This window comes from Schistocerca gregaria, chromosome 8 (assembly GCF_023897955.1).
Source record: "Schistocerca gregaria isolate iqSchGreg1 chromosome 8, iqSchGreg1.2, whole genome shotgun sequence".
Classification (NCBI taxonomy): Eukaryota; Metazoa; Arthropoda; class Insecta; order Orthoptera; family Acrididae; genus Schistocerca; species Schistocerca gregaria.
This window is the reverse complement of record NC_064927.1, coordinates 101,610,266-101,630,853: the sequence shown is the minus strand read 5'-3', so window position 1 is coordinate 101,630,853 and position 20,588 is coordinate 101,610,266.

Below are 20,588 nucleotides of genomic sequence, written 5' to 3'. Positions count from 1 at the left end.
ATCGCACCGACATCACGGCCATGCTGGCGCCCCATCTGGACGCGGATCCTCCTGCCGTCGATGCTGGCATGGCAGTTTTTACTGATGCCGTCGCAGCTGCTCTGCACTCGTCAACTCCGCCATCGCGCGGCCCCTCTCGCCCGCGCCCAGGACTGTCTGCCGATATCCTCGACCTCATCAAAGCCCGGAACCGCCTACTCAAGGAATGGCGCTTAACTCGCAATGTGGAGCTTAAGCGAAGGATCAATCAGTTCCGCCGGGACATCAAGGCCGCCACAATTGAGTACCGGAATAGCCAATGGGCGCAGAAGCTCGAATCGTTCACTCCTTATCCTGATGCATGGGACTCGGTGCGGTTTTTCACCAAGAGGAGGGCCACTATTCCACCTTTGGACGCTGCAGCTGGAGTGGCATACACACCGTCGGATAAGGCCAACGCCCTCGCTGACGTTTTTCAGGAGAACTTCCTTCCGGTAGCGGATCCCATTGACGCCCAGCATGTGCAACACGTCGAAGGCAGCCTTGCGGCGTATCTTACTGCAGAGGACGCAGATGACCGACTTCCACCTATTACCACGGACGAAGTCTCTTCCTGTATATGGGCCTTGGGCACCAACAAAGCACCGCGAGCGGACGACATACCAGGAAGGGCGCTTAAAGAACTCCCTCATGCAGCGTTTACCTATCTCGCGCTGCTCTTCAACATTATACTTCAACTGCAGGTTTTTCCTGCGGCGTGGAAGCACGCTATCATTGTGGCTGTCCCCAAGCCGGGACGCAACAGGAAAAATCCGCTTCATTACCGGCCGATCAGCCTCCTGCCGCAGTTAAGCAAGGTCTTTGAACGGCTGCTACTTCATCGCCTCAAGCGGATTATTGATCGCCGGCAGCTGCTACCCCCGGAACAGTTTGGGTTCCGCAGCGGGCACTCCGCGACACTTCAACTCATTCGCGTGGTTGAAGAAATTACGAAGGCCTTCAACAACAGGGAATATTGTGGGGCCCTGTTTCTTGATGTCAGTAAGGCTTTTGACAGCGTCTGGCATGATGGGCTACTACGGAAGCTGACTCTGCAGGGATTCCCGCGATCTGTCATCAAGCTGCTCCGTTCCTACCTGCAAGGACGGACCTTCGCTGTTCGCATCGATGATGCCCTCTCCACGGTTCGACCCATCGCTGCTGGCGTGCCGCAGGGTTCGGTGTTGGGCCCCACACTCTATTCCCTGTACACGTCTGACCTCCCTCGGCCTCCACGCATAGAACTGGCCATCTACGCTGACGATACCGCTCTCTTCACGCGGAGCCGCTGGTCCCAAGCGCTGTATCGACGCCTCCAGGACGCCTGTGCCGCCCTTGAAACCTGGGCCACCCTTTGGCGCGTTGGATTCAACGCTAGGAAGACTCAAGCTGTCATCTTCACCAGGAAGCGGGTTAAGCCTCCAGACCACCAGCTTCTGCTCTTTGGTGATGCTATCCAGTGGACGCCGTCAGCCACCTATCTTGGGGTGACCATGGACAGCCAACTCATCTGGCACTTACAGGTAGCCAACGTTCGCCGGAAGGTGGATCAACGACTGGGAATGTTGTACCCGCTCATTAATGAACAGTCTTCCCTGTCCATCAACAACGGGCTCCTGATATACCGGATGTTCATCCGTCCAGTCATGGATTATGCCTGTGCTGCATGGGGTAATGCGGCAAACCGCCATCTCCACCGCCTCCAAGCGCTCCAAAATAAAGCACTCCGAAGAATTTTTCATGTGCACCCGCAGTTCCCATCACGGTACCTCCATGACGCGGCGTCGGAACTCGAAGTCCTCGCCAGATTTCAAGCAACAGCACGCAAGATTTATCACCAGGTCGCCGCCTCTGCTAATCCCCTACTGCGGGCGCTCGGAGCTCCTTCGGACGACAGAGATGTGTACAAAAACCCTGTTGCGCTGCTAAACAGGTAACAAGCACTTAGCCTGAAGCGCGGCTAAACAAACCAGAAACCCAGGTTGCAATGACCTATCCCACACATAACGAAGACATACACCACTCCTGAAGTCAATCTACTTCCTATCCATCGAAGCCGTAGTAAATGCCTTCGGGTAAAAGCTACCTTGCCTCACTTGCAGTAGTTTGAAGACGTGGACTGGAGCGCTTGCTACCGCCCAACGTCCGACAGCCTGCGCGGAGCAGCCCCCAACCTGCGCCGCAACCACCCGCGCGATTCAAACCACCGAGGATGGGGCTACACACACCGACACCACGGTCGCCAACCAGTCGCCGTGGCGGCGCCGCAAACCACGGCCAAACTGCAGCCACCGCGCGCCACAGCCTGGGTCGGCCCGCCGAGAATCGCCGCCCCCGCCCAAATGCCGCCCCCACAGCCCCAGCCGACGACCCGCCACAATGGCCAAACCTTCGTCAAAACTCCCACACCGTCGCCGCGGCAGCCCGGCCACCGCGGCTGGCGCCACAGCCACACGAGCCGAGTCGTGCGGCGATGACGGCCGTGCACAAACGCACCTCCGCCGCCCCATCGCCTTCCGCCGTTTTCCCGATCGGCCCGCAGCCGTCGGGCCACGGCCGCGGGCCGTCCTCCTCCTCTCGCCTCGCCCGCCAACACCCACAGCCCTTCCAACACATTTTTTTTTCTTTTTTCTTTTTTTTTTACTTTTTTACGATCGCCGCCTGCGCAACATGGCACCGGCCGACGGAGCGCCAACCCCCCCGCCACAGGCGAAAACAAATCAAAACAAAACAACGATAAACAAACAAACAAACAAAATAAATTACCAGCCAGCCCCAACTACAGACACACCGAATCTGCCCTCACAGCCGACCTTACACGCCTCAACGTCAAAACAAAGGTGGTTTCTTTCTTTCAACGGTTACCTTACCTTAGGTTACGTCAGGTTAGGCTAAGAAGGCGTCAGGGTTAGGTTAAGCGTTGACGTGACGTCACGTCTTAACGTAGGCGTTAAGCTAAGGTTGCGGTCACGTACGTTAGGTTAAGGCGACTTGGGGGTTGGCCTAAGAGCTTAGGTTAGGTTACGTTAGTTTAGGTGGCTGCGTTAAGGGCTTAAAGAAGTTTAGGAGGTTAAGGCGTCGAGGCGGCCGCACCCCCTTAGCTGCTGCGGCTCGGCCACGCCACGCTTTGGGGTTTCATAAGGTCGCGCGGCGGGTCGTCGGCACGCCGCAAAGGACAAAACTGCAAGACGACGTCGAAAAACAAACAACAGGTAAAAAATAAATGAGTAAAATAAACGACGCCGACAGGCGGGGATCAGCAGAACGAGCAGATTCCGGAGAGCGAACGAGACACACACGCACGCACACACACAAACCCCCCCGAGCCGAGAGAGCACAGCACCACCACGTGTCGGCCTCCGCTCACCCGACTCGGCTGGGCTGGGCTGGCGGCCGGGCCCGATGCACGTACACGTACGGCTACAGCCACTACCCGTACACAGCCGCTCTTCACGCAACACCAGCCAAATGGCGCGCCCGCGGCTCGTCGCGGTCGCGGTCGCAACGCCACGCCACGCCGGCACACTTTCGGCACCACCGTTTTCGCGCGCACCGCAAACAAAACGCAGCCGACACACACAGAAAAAAAAAACAGAGCGCGAGACGGGCGGCGGCGCACCTTTCGCCAGCCGGCAGGCAATCGACTCGCCCAGTACGACAAACGCGCACGCCACCCCACCCACCAACCAACCAACCAACCAACCAACCAACCAACCAGTCGTCGTCGTCGTCGTCGTCGTCCCGAAATCAAACAAACTCTCAAAAGCACAGCCCCTGCTGCCAACGGACGCAGGCGCCACGCAGCTCCCTTCCCGCCACACTCGATTCGCAGCGCAACTCACCCGGCACACCGTCAAACGACGGGCTGGGCTCGCCGCATCGCCGCAACCTACACACCTTCCCCGCCACGACGCACAGCCCCACCAGACGCCCGTGCCGCAACGACACTACTGCACTACCACTACCGCACTACTCCTCTCGCCCTTGCCATACACGACACAACACGCCAAAAAATGAAAATCCAAATACAAACAAAAACACCGCCCCCACGACCCAAACACATGCACGGCGCGCCAACACACGCGAGGCAAGGCACGCAGCAAACGGCGTCCCCTCCGCGTCGCGCCATCAACCTACACACACAAGGCAACCAACAACAGCCAGCCAGCCAGCCAGCCAGCCAGCCCCACTCTCACGCCGCAAAAACAGAAAACACACCGAAACCGCCAAACGCCGCACATTCGCGCTTCGCACTCACCACACACCTCTCGGCATCCGTTTCGCACACAACGACGCGACGCACATACATCATCACGGGCTACGCACGCACACCGCGACCCACTTTTTTACGACGCCCTCGGCAGAGCACACGTGCCCACGCCCACACACAGTCGACACAACGACGCAGCGCGCAGCAGACGCGGCCGCAACACATACCTCCCCGACGACGCGCCAACACCGCCAGCCACTGCTCACTCGCCCAAGCAACCCGTGCACACAACTGCCACACGCGTCCACCACGCCGCCGCCAACCACCCGCCCGCCAGGGGGCGCTCACGTCCGCGACAACAGCGCGGCACCGCCGGACCGGACCGGGCCGGGCCGGGCCGGGCCGGGCCGGGCCGAGCCGAGCCGAGCCGCCGCCTCCTCTCCACTCGGCACGCCACGTCCTGCTTGCAAAACACATGGCTCGTCCCTCTGTACACACAACGCGCCTGCCTGCGGTCGCCGCCGGCATCTATCTACCTGCGCATCGGAGCCAGGCCGGCAAGCCCACACTTAAATAATGCACTTCACCAGCCAAACAAACCCAATCTTCCTTTCTTTGCACAGCGCATGCAACAGCAGCCCCAGGAGCCGGGCCCGCCGCCAGCGGCCAGCGTCTCCTCCTCCTCCTCCTCCTCCTCCTCCTCCTCCTCCTCTGGGCACAGCCAGCCAGCCGTTCCCACCGCCCCGCCCCTGCTCTGCAGAACAAGAAAAAACGAAAAAGTACCAACACACGCACCCAAAGCGTAAGCCAGACAAGACCAGCCTCTCCAAGGCCACACACACGCAAAAAAACAAAAAAACAAAAACACTACAACAAAATAAAATAAAAAAGAAAAAGCAAGCTGTCGCCTCGCCCCCGCCCGTCCCCCCCACCACATTCGCCCCCTCCGCTTGTTTTCCTTTCTACAATTTCCCTCTTTTCCACCCAATATCCCGCCGCGGTTTACGGGCACCGGCCGATTTTGCGCCCGCCCACATGTGTGCCTACTCCCCACCACCATTCCCTCCGCAGCCCGCAGCCCGCTTTTCCCCCCTCCCTGCCCACACCACACCACACCACACCGACGGTGCTGACGTCGACACGCACCCAAGACAGGGGCCACGACCGTCTTTTTTCCTGGGCCCATCCCCGTACCGCACTGCACCGCACCGCACCGCACCGCACCGCACCTCCTTCCAATCAACGCTGTGGCGCCTGTGTCCGCTCGAGACGCGTGCGCGCCGCCTCTCTCAACATCCGTCCGCCGTCCGCCGGCCGGCCGGCCCGTTTTTCGGCCCCCAGGCCATCCGTCAACCACCACTGCGCCCCTGGCCCTGCCCGCCCCGCACCACACCACACACCGCTGCTTGCCCTGGCCGTTGCCACCAAAGGCGCCAACCGCAGCCCGCGCGCGCCAGAAAGAGATGGCAAAACTACAGGGACCCAGCCGACCGACGAAAATCAGAGCAATTGGCCGGGAGGATCAAAAAGAGAGCTCCGAAAACCACCGTAGCGAGGCGTGGGAGGAAACGTTACGAGAAGCAGAAAGGGACCAGGAAAAATTCTGGAAATTTCTTAAAACTCGTAAACTAAACACGAAACATCTACATCTACATGGGGAAGGAACGACCCCACAGACCGAGCTGAAGCACTGGCGGATTCACTAGAAAGGCAATTCCAAGCACCAGAAGCGGTAGATGACGAAACTGATGACCACCAGGAAATGGTACTCAGAAGGGTAAAACCGCATCCTAAGTGCCCCGATCAGAACATCTTTCACAATCCAATAAACGCAGAAACCCCATATCTTATCACATCACAGACATACACACATCCTAAGAAGGCATCAGGCCCAGATTCCATCAAACCGCAACTACTACATCACCTACCTCCAGCAACTATCAATTATCTATCTAACATCAATATATAATGCTTGCTTCAGACTAAACTACTTGGAAACAGGCCTGAGTCATCACATTACCAAAGCCAAACAAGGACTTATTATTTCCGCAAAACTATAGCCAACTTCCTTGGAAAGGTTCTCGGAAAGCTCATTCAAACTGAACTGAAGAAATTCAATTCTTAAAGGATAACAACATAATCATCCCACAACAATTCCGATTCCGCGAAGAACACAGCACCACCCACCAGGTGACCAGACTAGTCGAGCACATATGTCAGGCCAGAAACATTAGACACAGTACTGGAGCAGTCCTGCTTGACATTGGAAAAGCATTCGGATAACGCCTTATCTACAAGCTCCACCAGTACAACTGCCCCATCCACATTATTGCTTCTTTTCTCCGCAACAGAGCATTCTATGTCCATGTACCAGGAGCGGCAAGTAACACTAGATCCATAGAGGCTGGAGTCCCGCAAGGCTCAGTGCTGGGGCCCATTCTCTACTCAATATACACAAACAAACAGCTGGGAGGACACTTGTCACTATTTGCAGACGACACTGCAGTCTACCGCAGCAGTTCTAACCTGCAATATAGAGTCACAAAAATAGAGCAACACCTACAATCCATCCAGAAATGGGCTAACCAATGGAAACAAAAAAACAATAAACGCGGAGAAAACCCAAGCAATACAATACGATTCACATTCAAAAAGAATACCTCCTAACCTGCATATACGCCTCAGAAATAACAATCTTCCATGGTCAGGCACAATAAAGTATCTAGGCATCAAGCTGGACAAGAGGTTGACATTTAGAGACCATGTTACACACGTTTGTAACAAGGCTGCAGCAGCAATATTCAGACTGTACCCAATCATCAAAGGAAACAGAATAAATATGCGCGCCAAAAAGAAAATCTTCAAAACCGTCATAGGAACCAGCCATCACATACGGCTCTGAAAATCTGGTCAATGGCCGCAGACACCAACATAACAAGAGTAAAAAAGGGTGCAGAACAAATACTTCAGAATTGCTGCTGATGCCGGCCGGTACCAGACAAACCGAGACATATACACAAACCATAACATACTCAAAATCCCGGAAATCATCCAAAGAAAAATCCATAAAGTTTTTTTTTCCACCAAACCACGGATTCGAACCACCCACTCATCAGAAATCTGGGACAAAATCCACCCGACCCAAGAACGACATTTCCCATCACGACAAAACACCACAAACTACAACATACCATGATAAACAAAAATAAAATAAAAACACCATAACACTCACTTAAACAACAAACATCTACACACACCCAAGAGACCCTATCATCCCATCATTTTGTTACCCAACATAATCAGACAGAAGGCAGGGATCAAGGACAGATCCGGTCCTTCGAGTACAGGGGGTAAAAAATACCCATCAGACCAGCTCTCTCTCTCTCTCTCTCTCTCTCTCTCCTCCTCCTCGCTTCTCCGTGCCGACGCTGCCCCGCACACGCGTTCGCGTTCGCGTTCGGCCGACACCACACGACAGGTCTTTGGGGCCCCGCCACTGCGCACACGCACGCCTCCTCCTCTTCCTTAGTTCTTTTTCGCTTTTCTTTTCTCCCCCGCCCCCCGCTCTCACCGCCACATCATCCCGCAACCCTTGGGGGATGTTTCCCAACATCAACGCGCCCCAATTCCACTCTCTGCCCGTGCCGCACTCTCCACTTTGCTTCTCCCCGTCCCCTACACACACGACTACCGAAACCCCGGTTGACACACCTTCTCGTAGGACAGGGGTGCGTGCGTGCGTTGTCTTGACGGTGACAGCAACAGCAACGGATCCGTCCATCCCATTCCCCCCCCCACTCGGTAAAGAACCATGTTCAACCCACACTACACAACAAGGGGGGCACACACGAACGCGAAAGAAAGGGCAGGGCAGGGCAGGGCAACTATCTCGTACACATTCTTCCTCAGAACCCACATATCACATCAACGAACGGGAGGCCAATTGCGGACTCAGCCGTGTCAGGCAAATCCAACCCAACCAACACCTCCCACGGAAACCCTGACACTGATCCAGCAGTACGTCCACATACATCGCCACACCAAATACGGGTGACGAGTGAGCAACAAATGGAACAATACACAACGAGGCTGACCTAATAAAAACTGCACGTCACGTCATACCTTCCAGACAGACGCAGTTCCGACGGGACGGCGGAACCGTATACGTACCTTTCAGCCACAACAACCGACCGACTGGACACGCCCGCGTCTCCAGCCAGCCAACCACCAGGGCCACACAGCCCGCAAGTTTCAGCGTCAACACTTCTCAACGTACGTTGCAAACTTTTCAAAACATTGCCACACACACACACACACACACACCACGAAAAGCGTCAACCTCTCTCACACTGGATACACTCAACACTTTTTGTCGGCGGAGCTTGAGGCCAACGGTTGACACACCCCCACCGGCCACACAGGTTTCCCTTTGAAAATTGCAGTGACGGAGACGCGGCATTACGAGAGGGTTGTTTCCGAGAGCGCGAGCTGGACGGAGCTGCGGCGCCGCCGCCGAGGGGTAATGAACGCACGCGATGCCGCATGACAGCCCATCACCCAAAGTTTCGCCCACAACTGCACAGGTCGCACCCCCTTTTCGCGCCATACTAGTGTCGATCGTCAATTACAGCTCACGGTGTTCGCATTTGCCACTTGACGGGGGGGGAAAACAAAACAAACATCTGACACGCCATGTGTTTCTCTCTCTGTTATATCTAGGTCATTGGGCAGCCACTGTAAAAGAAAAAAAAATAATATTTTTACGACATGGTTGGGTAAGTGATTTAAAGACAACAATTGTGGGTCACACACCATAGACCATTTCGATAGTGTTCTTGTTCTTCTCTTTTTCCTTTTTTTATCGCTCAATTGAAATAAAACCTGGGGATGATGCAATGCTGCGATATGGCACAACCGTCGTCCATTGTACACAACTCGGGAACAAAAAGAAACCAATTCAGGGAACGTTCGTTCCTTCACAACGTTTCTTTCAACGCACTTGGTCTTTACCATCCTGTATTCAAACACATTTTCCTTTCATCAAAACTAGGGCATTTCCATAACAGTTTGTTTCCGTTTCTGTGAGCACAATACTGCTTCTTCGACGTCATTTCACCATCTTAACTAGACAAACAACAAAATAGGAAAACAGCCTTGAGAACCCCGTCCACCAAATTTCAGTTAGCACGGCATCCAAGATTCTTTTCCGGGGAGTGCGGTGCAGCTGACGCTGCTCAGACCATATACCGTCGCCAGTCTCACTCAACTCTTGCGCATTCCATTCTACGCTACGTGACAATGCAAAAATGAATGAATCAAACCCGCCCAGAGAGCGTCTTGTGCGAGGGGACACACGATATAGAGAACAACAAAACACACAGGGGACACCACCAAAGTTGGAGAGAACGTTTCCACCACGGCAGACACTTACAGCAGCCGCGCCGTTACGCGCTTTTTTTTTTTTCTCCCCCCCCCCCCCCCACTGCACACCTCCGACACCACGGGAACGTTCACCGTCCCGTTGCCCTACACTGGCGTTTCTTTTCAACCCCCCACCCTATTCCTCGCTCCCCGGACATTCGACCGATCACAAAGTGCAACCTCTCGTTACCGTCGGGTGCCCCTCTTCATCCCCGGGGCGCCAACAACAAAACAAAAAAAATAAACCACCACTGACGCCGTCGTCTCGCGTCACCTCACTCAACTGAGCGGAAAATACACGTACATCCAGAATGACGACACCGCCTCCACAAACAAAAACCAGACGTCAGACGTCAGACGTCAGGTCGAAAGAGGGCACCGTACGTCGTGGCGCGTGGTCTCCTAACTCACCTCGCGCGTACAAATACAATACAATACAATGCGTGTCTCCTCACGTTCACACACACCTCCACGCTCCACTTTTACGTCGCCCAACCAACCAACTAACTTAACCCACCCGCTCGGCGTAGAAGCAGCTGTAGGCGGCAACGTGTTTCTCACCCTCGCCACCAACGGTGTGACATCCGACAATCGCGGTTTGCTTTCCGTTCCACACCTCCGGCCATACCATACAAAGGGGACAAAAAAATATATCAAACAAGCCAACTCCAGCGATCCGCCCCCCTAACACCAACACGTCTCGAAACACCCACGCCCACGACCCGGCTGTGGCTAAAGTGCGTATCCCAACGTCACACCAAAACCAAAGGCGCCGGCGCCGGCGCCGCACCACACCACAGCTACAGCTGTGCCGCCGTCCACCCGCTCACAACAACAACAACATCAATTCCGCCCTTCCCGCAAAGGCATTTTGGTGGCCCTGAAAAGGGCCGTTTTTTCTTTTCTCCGCCGCGCCGCGGACGAGCCTCCTATTTCCAAGAGCCACCTCCTTACTTGGAGCTCGTGTACTTGGTCACCGCCTTCGTGCCCTCGCTCACCGCGTGCTTGGCCAGCTCGCCAGGCAGCAAGAGCCGCACAGCGGTCTGGATCTCGCGGGACGTGATGGTCGAGCGCTTGTTGTAGTGCGCCAGGCGAGAAGCCTCGGCCGCAATGCGCTCGAAAATGTCGTTCACGAAGCTGTTCATGATGCTCATCGCCTTCGAAGAGATGCCCGTGTCAGGGTGCACCTGCTTCAGCACCTTGTAGATGTAGATGGCATAGCTCTCCTTCCTCTTGCGCTTCTTCTTCTTGTCGCCCTTCGAAATGTTCTTCTGCGCCTTGCCAGCCTTCTTGGCGGCTTTCCCGCTAGTCTTGGGCGGCATCACGAACAAACAGGCAGGCAGGCAGGCACGCGCAGTCAGTCAGTCAGTCAAGCGCTCCGCTCCAGTCAGCGTCTCCCCACACAGTGGCACCCGCCGCACGCCGCCGCCGCACCTTTACCAGCTCGCCCTGCTGCGGCCGCCGACCAATGGGGCGCGCGCGCAACCGGCCGCCGCACCCGAGCCCATAAAGGACCCCCACCCCGCCGGGAGCCAGCGGCATAGAAGATCGCTACGGACCCCCGGACTGCTACCATAGAAATACTTGGCTCCTGTCAACATCGCGAACGGTGTTGCTCAATAAAAAAAAGCAAAACTGTCGTGTTCCTCATCTCTTTGTGCCGCTCGCGACACAAAGAAAGAAAAAGCATTTTGTCTGTGTCAGCTACCCCTCATTGGTCGAACATCTGTCACACACACAACCAGTGTCGTACGGCAGAATAGTTCTGCCTCCTCCGAGCGTAGGGACAACTCCGTGTCAGGGCCGGTGGCGTTGCCCCGTTTCCCGCGCACGTGTATAAATAGGGCTGCTCAACCCGTGGAGACCTTCAGGCGAGGCTTCTGCCAAGCAAGGTGCCAACCAAGCGGGAGCGCGGCGTACCCCAGTACGACCACACGCACATCAACAAGGAAACCGCAACAACATGGACCGCACCAGGACCCACAACCATCCACCCCCACCCGGCAAGATGAAACAGCACGAAACACGGACTCCCCATCATCACCAACACCTGACGGCAGAAGGCGGAACATCTCCATCACAAGCCCGCCCTCGCCAGCAGGGAGCTGCAGCCCAGATACGTCTGCACGCCCTATGTGCGACCTCATATGCCACACGTACGTGATAACAGGCCTGCCAAACGACATCTCGCACCATGACCTCGCCTCCACCATCCGACGTTTCTGCAAGAACGAAATTGTAGCAAACGTAAAAAGCCTCACCCTTACAAGATTTCAGAAGGCCTTCTTGGAGCTGAAAGTAAAAGGGAAGGAAGGGGAATTACAAAAAGACCTCCGAAATTGCGGCTACCCCACGGCTAAAGTCCAATGGCAAAAACCAAGAGGACCGAGGCCAAACCCCAACCAAAAGACCACACCATCCCTCTCAGTGATCCTCAAAAAAATACCAGTCACCACGCCTGATGAGGAAGTTAGGGATCAGATGATAAAGCAGGGGCTGCATGTGGAGAAAGCATGGCGCATCATCTCCAGAAAAAACCAGCAGCCAACAGGGAAGTTTAGGGTCATAACGCACGACCAGCAGACCGTCGACCAACTGCTAACAGAAGGCGTCGACATAGATTTTAAAAGAAGAATGGCCGAACCGCCACACGACCCCCCATCCCAACCAGCACAGTGTGGCCGATGCTTATCCTTCGAGCACCCCACCATAAAATGCGCACAGCAACAAGTCAAATGTGCCAGGTGCGGAGGGCAGCACAGCCTCTCACAGTGCAACCTGAAGGAGGAAAAATGTGCAAACTGCTCAGGACCACACTCTGCCCTGTCATACAAATGCCCCCGCAGACCAAAGGCACCATCCAATCCTGAACTCCGGGCCCCAATCAAAACAATGGACGGGCCAGATCACCCACCTACAAAGAAAGACGAAAACGGAGAGTCGGTCTCGGCGAACCACATCGTCTTCAAGAACGACTTGATTCGCCTCATGACCACCATCCTAATCGATCTCTTCCAGGACAGACGCGAGGACGTTAAGAAAGCCATCGACCGTGCGTCCAGAAAAATCCTTGAGAGGGGGATGATAGCAACACAAGTCAGAAACTCACTACACGTTACAATCACAGAGGCATGGGACCCAGAAAACTGCATGGACACAGATCACTCAAATACGAACATACCTCCCCACTCCATCTCATCCCACCCGTCTCCCACCCACCACTCCACTCCACACCATCCACAACAAGAAAGCGGAGCAGAAAGACAAACACATAAGTAAACAATAATGCGCACGTACACACACAAACACACACACCCGCACCACCCTCATGGAAAGCACGGACGACAGAAACCACCTGAAACTCCTCTTTGCAAATGCCCAAGGGATAAAAAATAAACGGACTGTCCTCACACACACACTTCACCACGAGAAAATACACATCGCTGCAATTGCAGAGACCTGGCTCCGCGACCATGACAAATGCGACTTCGCAAAATATAACACCTTCCGCAAAAACAGGCAAGACGGAAGAGGAGGCGTTGCAGTATATGTAAGCAACTCCATAGCAGCCCAGGAAATTGCGCTCCCACAGGCATTCATCAACATTGAGGCCATAATGATTAAAATCAAAGACAGGGACAGAAGGACCCTCCAAATAGTTTGCATGTATAACCCGCCAGGCACAGCGCTGCCAACACAATTCATACAACACATCATGACACGAAACCGCACCATCCTCCTTGCAGACCTAAACGCCAGACATCACCTACTAGGAGACAGACTAGACAATGGCAACGGACGGCTACTATTCGACCTCTTGACTACGGAACCCATACTCAGACTACCAGTTCATGAACCCACCTTCATAGGCTTCCAAGGCACATCAAATCCAGACCACATCCTCTACAGCCCAGACCTCCACGACACCATTACTGAACCTAAAGTAGGCGACTCCATCACAAGCGACCACCTCCCCATCACATTCACAACAACAGCCACACAACCACCTCCCCCTCAACCGACCAGCAGAACCATAAAACTTTACAGAAACGCTGACTGGGACAAATATCGAGACATACTAACAGAAGAACTAACTGCCCCCATCAGTATCACAGACCAAGACGACCTACAAAGTGTCGCACACAGACTCGAATCCGCCTTCCAAAGAGCCATAACAGAAGCAGTACCAACAAAAACAATAGAGAACTGGAAACCATCCATCCCCCCAGAAGCACTAAATCTCATCAGACAAAAAAAACGACTACAAAGACAAATGAGACGTGGAGACAACCCAGACCTTAAACGACAGTGGAATAGACTAAATGCTAGGGTCAAGAGAATCATTTCAACACACAAACAACAGCAATGGGACGACACATGTGCCCAGTTAAACTACAGGGAGGGCAGAAAGTTCTGGAATAAATTCAAGACCCTAACAGGACAACGAAAGACGACTCAATCCACACTACTGGTAAACAACGAGCCAACGTCCGACCAAAAAGAACAGGCAGAAGCTTTCAAACAAGTGCTGCAAGAAGTTTATTCATTTCCAGCTGACGATAAATTTGACGAACAATTCAGACAACACATAGAGTCCCAACTACCACGAATCCTAGAAACCCCCACAACCGAAACAGAAGAACAACTAACACTGACTAAAGACATAACAGAGACTGAAATAGCAGACGCAATATACACGGGACGAAACTCTGCCCCTGGTGAAAGTGGTATCCAACGAATCCACCTCCAAAAAGCTCCCCTACATATCCTCACCCCTCTACTATCCCTCATCTTCAACTTTTGCATGACTCACGAAACTATCCCGACAAATTGGAAAACCAGCAGGACAATAATGATCCCCAAACCCGACAAACCAAGGACTGACCCCCGTTCATACAGACCAATATCACTACTAGACGTAATAGGAAAGACATATGAACGGATACTGACAGACAGGATACGGAAATACACAGATGACAAAGGACTAATCCCCCCTATACAGGCAGGTTTCCGACAGAAGCACTCAACCAACGACCCCCTACTTAGACTGACTGACAGCATAGCGAAAGGTTTTAACAAAGGACACTGCACGCTCGCTGTACTCCTGGACATCGAGCGCGCTTTTGACAAATTATGGCACAACGGACTACTTTACAAACTTACAGAAATAGGAATCCCAACGAAGATGACAAGAATAATAAAAGCTTACTTAACTGACAGAACATGCATAGTACACGTAGAAAAAGAAAAATCCGAAGCCTTTACCCCACAAGCAGGAGTACCCCAAGGCGGAATATTATCGCCCCTACTCTACACGCTATATACAGCCGACGTACCCACTGTCAGGACACGAACCGAAACCGTAGGGCTGTATGCAGACGATACAGCATACTGGTGCACCGAACTAAGAACAAGCACTGTACAACGAAAGACAAACGACTACCTAACACGACTAGAACAATGGATGACCAAGTGGAGAATTCGGCCCAATCCCAATAAAACACAGACAGTTCTTTTCAAACACAGACATCTGACAAAAAAGCGACAACAAGACGACAACGAAATCCGACTAAGACTATGGAACACGCCACTCACACTGAGCAACTCAGCGAGATACCTTGGAGTATATCTAGACCGACACCTGAACTGGAAAACGCACCTAAATCACCTCCTGAACAAAACACGACTACGACAAAACTTAATAAGACAGGTTCAAGGACGCTTCCACGGCTGCAGCGACGAAACAGCCCTACATACATATAAAACATTCATAAGACCAATACTCGAATACGCAGTCGCCCCACTCGGGGGAATACAGGCCCACGTAGCGGAAAAACTGTACAAAACGGAAAGAAGGTTAATACGCAGCATCACCAGGCTACCCCCTACAACCCCCAGCAACGAAGTATATACAAGCTACGGTATAGAACCACTCCAAACCAGAATGACCAAACTCAGGGCGAGATATGGAAATCACATTATCCACAACAGACCAGACATGGAGGACATCCTTACTATAAACGCAAGAGAAAACAGAAGACCGAAATACAAATACATTCCCCCATCACGCACAATAGCCCAAAACACAGCCAAAACATTCCCTGATCTCATCCCAATCCTACTACCCGTAACTGCAAATACAACAACACCAACTCACCTTGATGAAAGAACAACAGATTAACCACAAACACACCTGCACGTACACACACACACACACAAAAGAATCCACCACAGCAAACACAAACAATCCAATCAACATCAAACAGCGCTCACCCCCTCTCAGGAAGGGGAGCGGGACAAAAAAAAAAAAAAAAAAAAAAAAAAAATTACACTCACCTATTTGTCATGTGTCTTAAACTATAGGAGAAAATATAAATAGATGCACATATATACACTTGTAAAGACAGCAACGCTCGGAATCGACAACAAACACAGAAAAATTATATATATACATGTATCAAACTCAAAATGTACCATGTAAACAAAAGTGTTTAAATTATTTATATTGTTTTCATTTCTTTCCTTTTCTGTAATTCAAATTTTATTCTGTTAATATACTTGTTTAATTTAAATTTTATTATGTCAATACACTTGTTTATAATGTCTTCTACCAAAAACCTGCAGTAACAAATTTGTCAAACCAATTATAACAATGCACTTGCAGGAAAAATAAAATGTACAAAATAAAAATAACCATGTAAAAACCCAATGGCTGAAAAAGGACGCCAGCATGCCCTAAAACAGCCCGCCTTCCTCCATCAGAGGAGGGAATGAAAAGTGAAAAAAAAAAAAAAAAAAAAAAAAAAAAAAAAAAAAAAAAAACCGGCGCCGGCACGCACTCCGCTGCTCGACTCGCTGCGGCTCGCACCGTTTGCGTTGTGCTTTTCTTTCTCGCTTCTTTCGAAACTAGCCCATCGCCATGTCCGGACGCGGAAAGGGAGGCAAAGTCAAGGGCAAGTCAAAGTCCCGCTCAAGCAGGGCTGGGCTCCAGTTCCCGGTCGGCAGAATCCACCGCCTCCTGCGCAAGGGAAACTACGCCGAGCGCGTCGGCGCCGGGGCGCCCGTCTACCTCGCCGCCGTCATGGAGTACCTCGCGGCTGAGGTGCTCGAGCTGGCCGGAAACGCGGCCCGCGACAACAAGAAGACGCGCATCATCCCGCGCCACCTGCAGCTCGCCATACGCAACGACGAGGAGCTCAACAAGCTCTTGTCGGGCGTCACCATCGCACAGGGAGGTGTCCTGCCCAACATCCAGGCCGTCCTGCTGCCAAAGAAGACCGAGAAGAAGGCCTAAAAGAGAGACAGCGCAATCGGCACCGCCGCGTGCTCCCTTGGCACGCAGCGCGCCATTTGCCGCCTCGGCTCAAAAACAAAACAATCGGCCCTTTTCAGGGCCACCACACAAACCTACGTCCAAAGCAGAATTCCAGTCGTTCGTCGCACCACTTTTCTCTCTCTCTCTCTCTCTCTCTCTTTCTGTGTACGGTTTTTTCCTTCTTACACACACAGGCGCCGCCATCTTGTACACACGTACTTGGCCACCTCCTCCACTCCACTCCACGCACGCACAGTCTCGCGACCATTAACCAGCACACATGGCGCACAACAACACACCTCAAAAATAACCCCTCGGCACTCAGCCGCGCCGCAACACACAGCCCATCCACCGACAAGAAGCATACAAGCAAAGAGGGAGGGGAAGGAAGGAAGGAAGGAAGGAGCTCACACAACCGCAAGGGCACGCTTCCTTCCCTCCCAACCGCACCGCACACCACGTCAAAAAAACTCCAAACAAAACTAAAAGGCCAAGTAGACTAAAAAGGAAAAGAAAGAAAAAAAAACCAGCAACACAGACTCTTTCGCACTTTTCAACTTCCGAACACTGTGGTGGCCCTGAAAAGGGCCGTTTTTCAATCTCTCTTTCCTTCCTTCGGTCTCACACCGCCTAACCGCCGAAACCGTACAGGGTGCGCCCCTGCCTCTTCAGGGCGTACACCACGTCCATGGCCGTCACAGTCTTGCGCTTGGCGTGCTCAGTGTACGTCACCGCGTCGCGGATCACGTTCTCCAGGAACACCTTCAGCACTCCGCGCGTCTCCTCGTAGATCAGACCAGAGATGCGCTTCACGCCGCCCCTGCGCGCCAGGCGGCGGATCGCGGGCTTCGTGATGCCCTGGATGTTGTCGCGCAACACCTTGCGGTGCCGCTTGGCGCCACCCTTGCCAAGCCCCTTTCCTCCCTTGCCGCGGCCTGTCATTCTTCTTCTTCAAGCGTCTCAACCACAACAATATAAAAAACAGAAAGCAAGGCAAGGCTCCTCACCCGGCGCTAGCGAGTCGGCTACGGTTGTGGCGCCCAGCGCGCGCGCCGCCCCCCTATATAGACTCTGGGGCCCCGCGGCCCGCCCTCCCCTCCCCCCACCACCGCGCACCGAGGGCATATAAGCGCAGCACCGGGGCGCGCGGGCCCGTTGTCAAGGCAGCACCGGACGCCGTCGCGCACGCATATCCTCCACGCCGCATCCGCATCCGCAGTAGCCATGGCCCGGACAAAGCAAACGGCCCGCAAGTCCACCGGCGGAAAGGCGCCGCGCAAACAGCTCGCCACCAAGGCGGCGAGGAAGAGCGCGCCCGCCACCGGCGGCGTCAAGAAGCCCCACCGCTACAGGCCGGGCACCGTCGCCCTGCGAGAAATCAGGCGCTACCAGAAGAGCACAGAGCTGCTCATCCGCAAGCTGCCATTCCAGCGCCTAGTGCGCGAGATCGCCCAGGACTTCAAGACCGACCTGCGCTTCCAGAGCTCCGCAGTCATGGCCCTGCAGGAGGCCAGCGAGGCCTACCTCGTCGGCCTCTTCGAAGACACCAACCTGTGCGCAATCCACGCCAAGCGAGTCACCATCATGCCCAAGGACATCCAGCTCGCGCGCCGCATCCGCGGCGAGCGCGCCTAAACCCGCACACCGCCAAACAAACAAAACGGCCCTTTTCAGGGCCACTAACGTCTCTCCGTCGCGAGCAAAACTTTGTCGGTCGCAACGACTAGTTCCCCACTCACTCTCCAGTCCAGTCGTCCCACCCCCGGCCCGGCGCCGCCGTTTCCAAAAAAAAAAGCACCGCACTGGCCGAGCCAAGTCGCAAGCGTCAATAGCGCCACCCACACAGGCCACGGCACAAAACGTGACGCCCGGAAAGCAAAGCCAAAAAAGACTATTCCAAAACCACCACCAAGACAAACAAACAAACTCGGCGCAAAATAAATAGGTAAAAATAATAAAAATAAAATACACTTTATATAACACCAACCGCGCGCCGCCGCCCACGCCCGCCAACGACCCCACAATCCAACCACCGCGGCACGCAAACACCATCCACACATGAAACAAACAAACGCCAGCAAGCAAGACAGACAGACAACAAGGCAACCGACCGACCACGACACGACAATCAACACCTTCCCGACGTGCTTTGATGGCCCTGAGAAGGGCCGTTTTTTTGTTTTTGTCCGGGACCGCGCGACAGCCTCTGGTTGCGCGCCGGCCACCAGGCGACGGTGTCAACCGCCAACCCTTCCCTGCCCTTTTTACTTCTTCTTCTTGGGCGAAGCCTTCGCCTTAGACGGCGTCGCCGTCGCCTTCTTCGGGCGCGGCGCCTTCGGCTTCTTCGTCGGAACCTTGGCGGCCTTCTTCGCCTTCGACGGCGACTTGGCCTTGGCCGGCTTGGCCGCAGCCGCCTTCTTCGCACCCGCGGGAGCGGCCGACGCCGCAGACGCCTTCTTGGCGGCGCCCGCCTTCCGACCGGTCGCCGCCTTCACGCCGCCAGCCTTCTTTGCGCCGGCCGCACGGGCCCCCTTCTTCTCCTTGCTGGCCGGAGCGGCGCGCTTCTTCTTCGCACCACCGCCACCACGAGCCTTGCCGCCCTCGGCCGCCCCGCCGCCGGCGCCGGCAAGCTTGAAAGAGCCCGACGCACCCTTCCCCTTCGTCTGCACCAGCTCGCCAGCCACGACGGCCGACTTGAGGTACTTCTTGATAAAGGGCGCCAGCATCTCCGCGTCCAGCTTGTAGTGCGCGGCAATGTACTTCTTGATCGCCTGCAGCGACGAGCCGCCGCGCTCCTTCAGACTCTTGATGGCGGCCGTCACCATCTCAGAGGTGCGCGGGTGCGCAGGCTTGGCGCGCGGCTTCTTCGCAGACGACGCAGACTTGGCCTTCTTCGTAGTGCCGGTGGCGGCGGGTGCCGCGGCAGTCTCGTTCGTAGCCGCCTGGTCTGCCATCTTTTGCTTGTTCTCTTTTCTTTTTTCCCCTTGGTTTCGCTTCCTTCTCTCCTTCGACGACGCACAACAGCGAGGGGCGCGCAGCAGAGAATAGCCGCGCACGCGCCTGGCCCAGCCAGTGTCGCGGGCGGGCGCGGACGGCCGAGAGAGCGGCCGCCACTCGGCGCGCCGCCGCGCCGCCGCGCCGCGCCTCCCGCGCTTGCTACCGCCCAACGTCCGACAGCCTGCGCGGAGCAGCCCCCAACCTGCGCCGCAACCACCCGCGCCATTCAAACCACCGAGGATGGGGCTACACACACCGACACCACGGTCGCCAACCAGTCGCCGCGGCGGCGCCGCAAACCACGGCCAAACTGCAGCCACCGCGCGCCACAGCCTGGGTCGGCCCGCCGAGAATCGCCGCCCCCGCCCAAATGCCGCCCCCACAGCCCCAGCCGACGACCCGCCACAATGGCCAAACCTTCGTCAAAACTCCCACACCGTCGCCGCGGCAGCCCGGCCACCGCGGCCGGCGCCACAGCCACACGAGCCGAGTCGTGCGGCGATGACGGCCGTGCACAAACGCACCTCCGCCGCCCCATCGCCTTCCGCCGTTTTCCCGATCGGCCCGCAGCCGTCGGGCCACGGCCGCGGGCCGTCCTCCTCCTCTCGCCTCGCCCGCCAACACCCA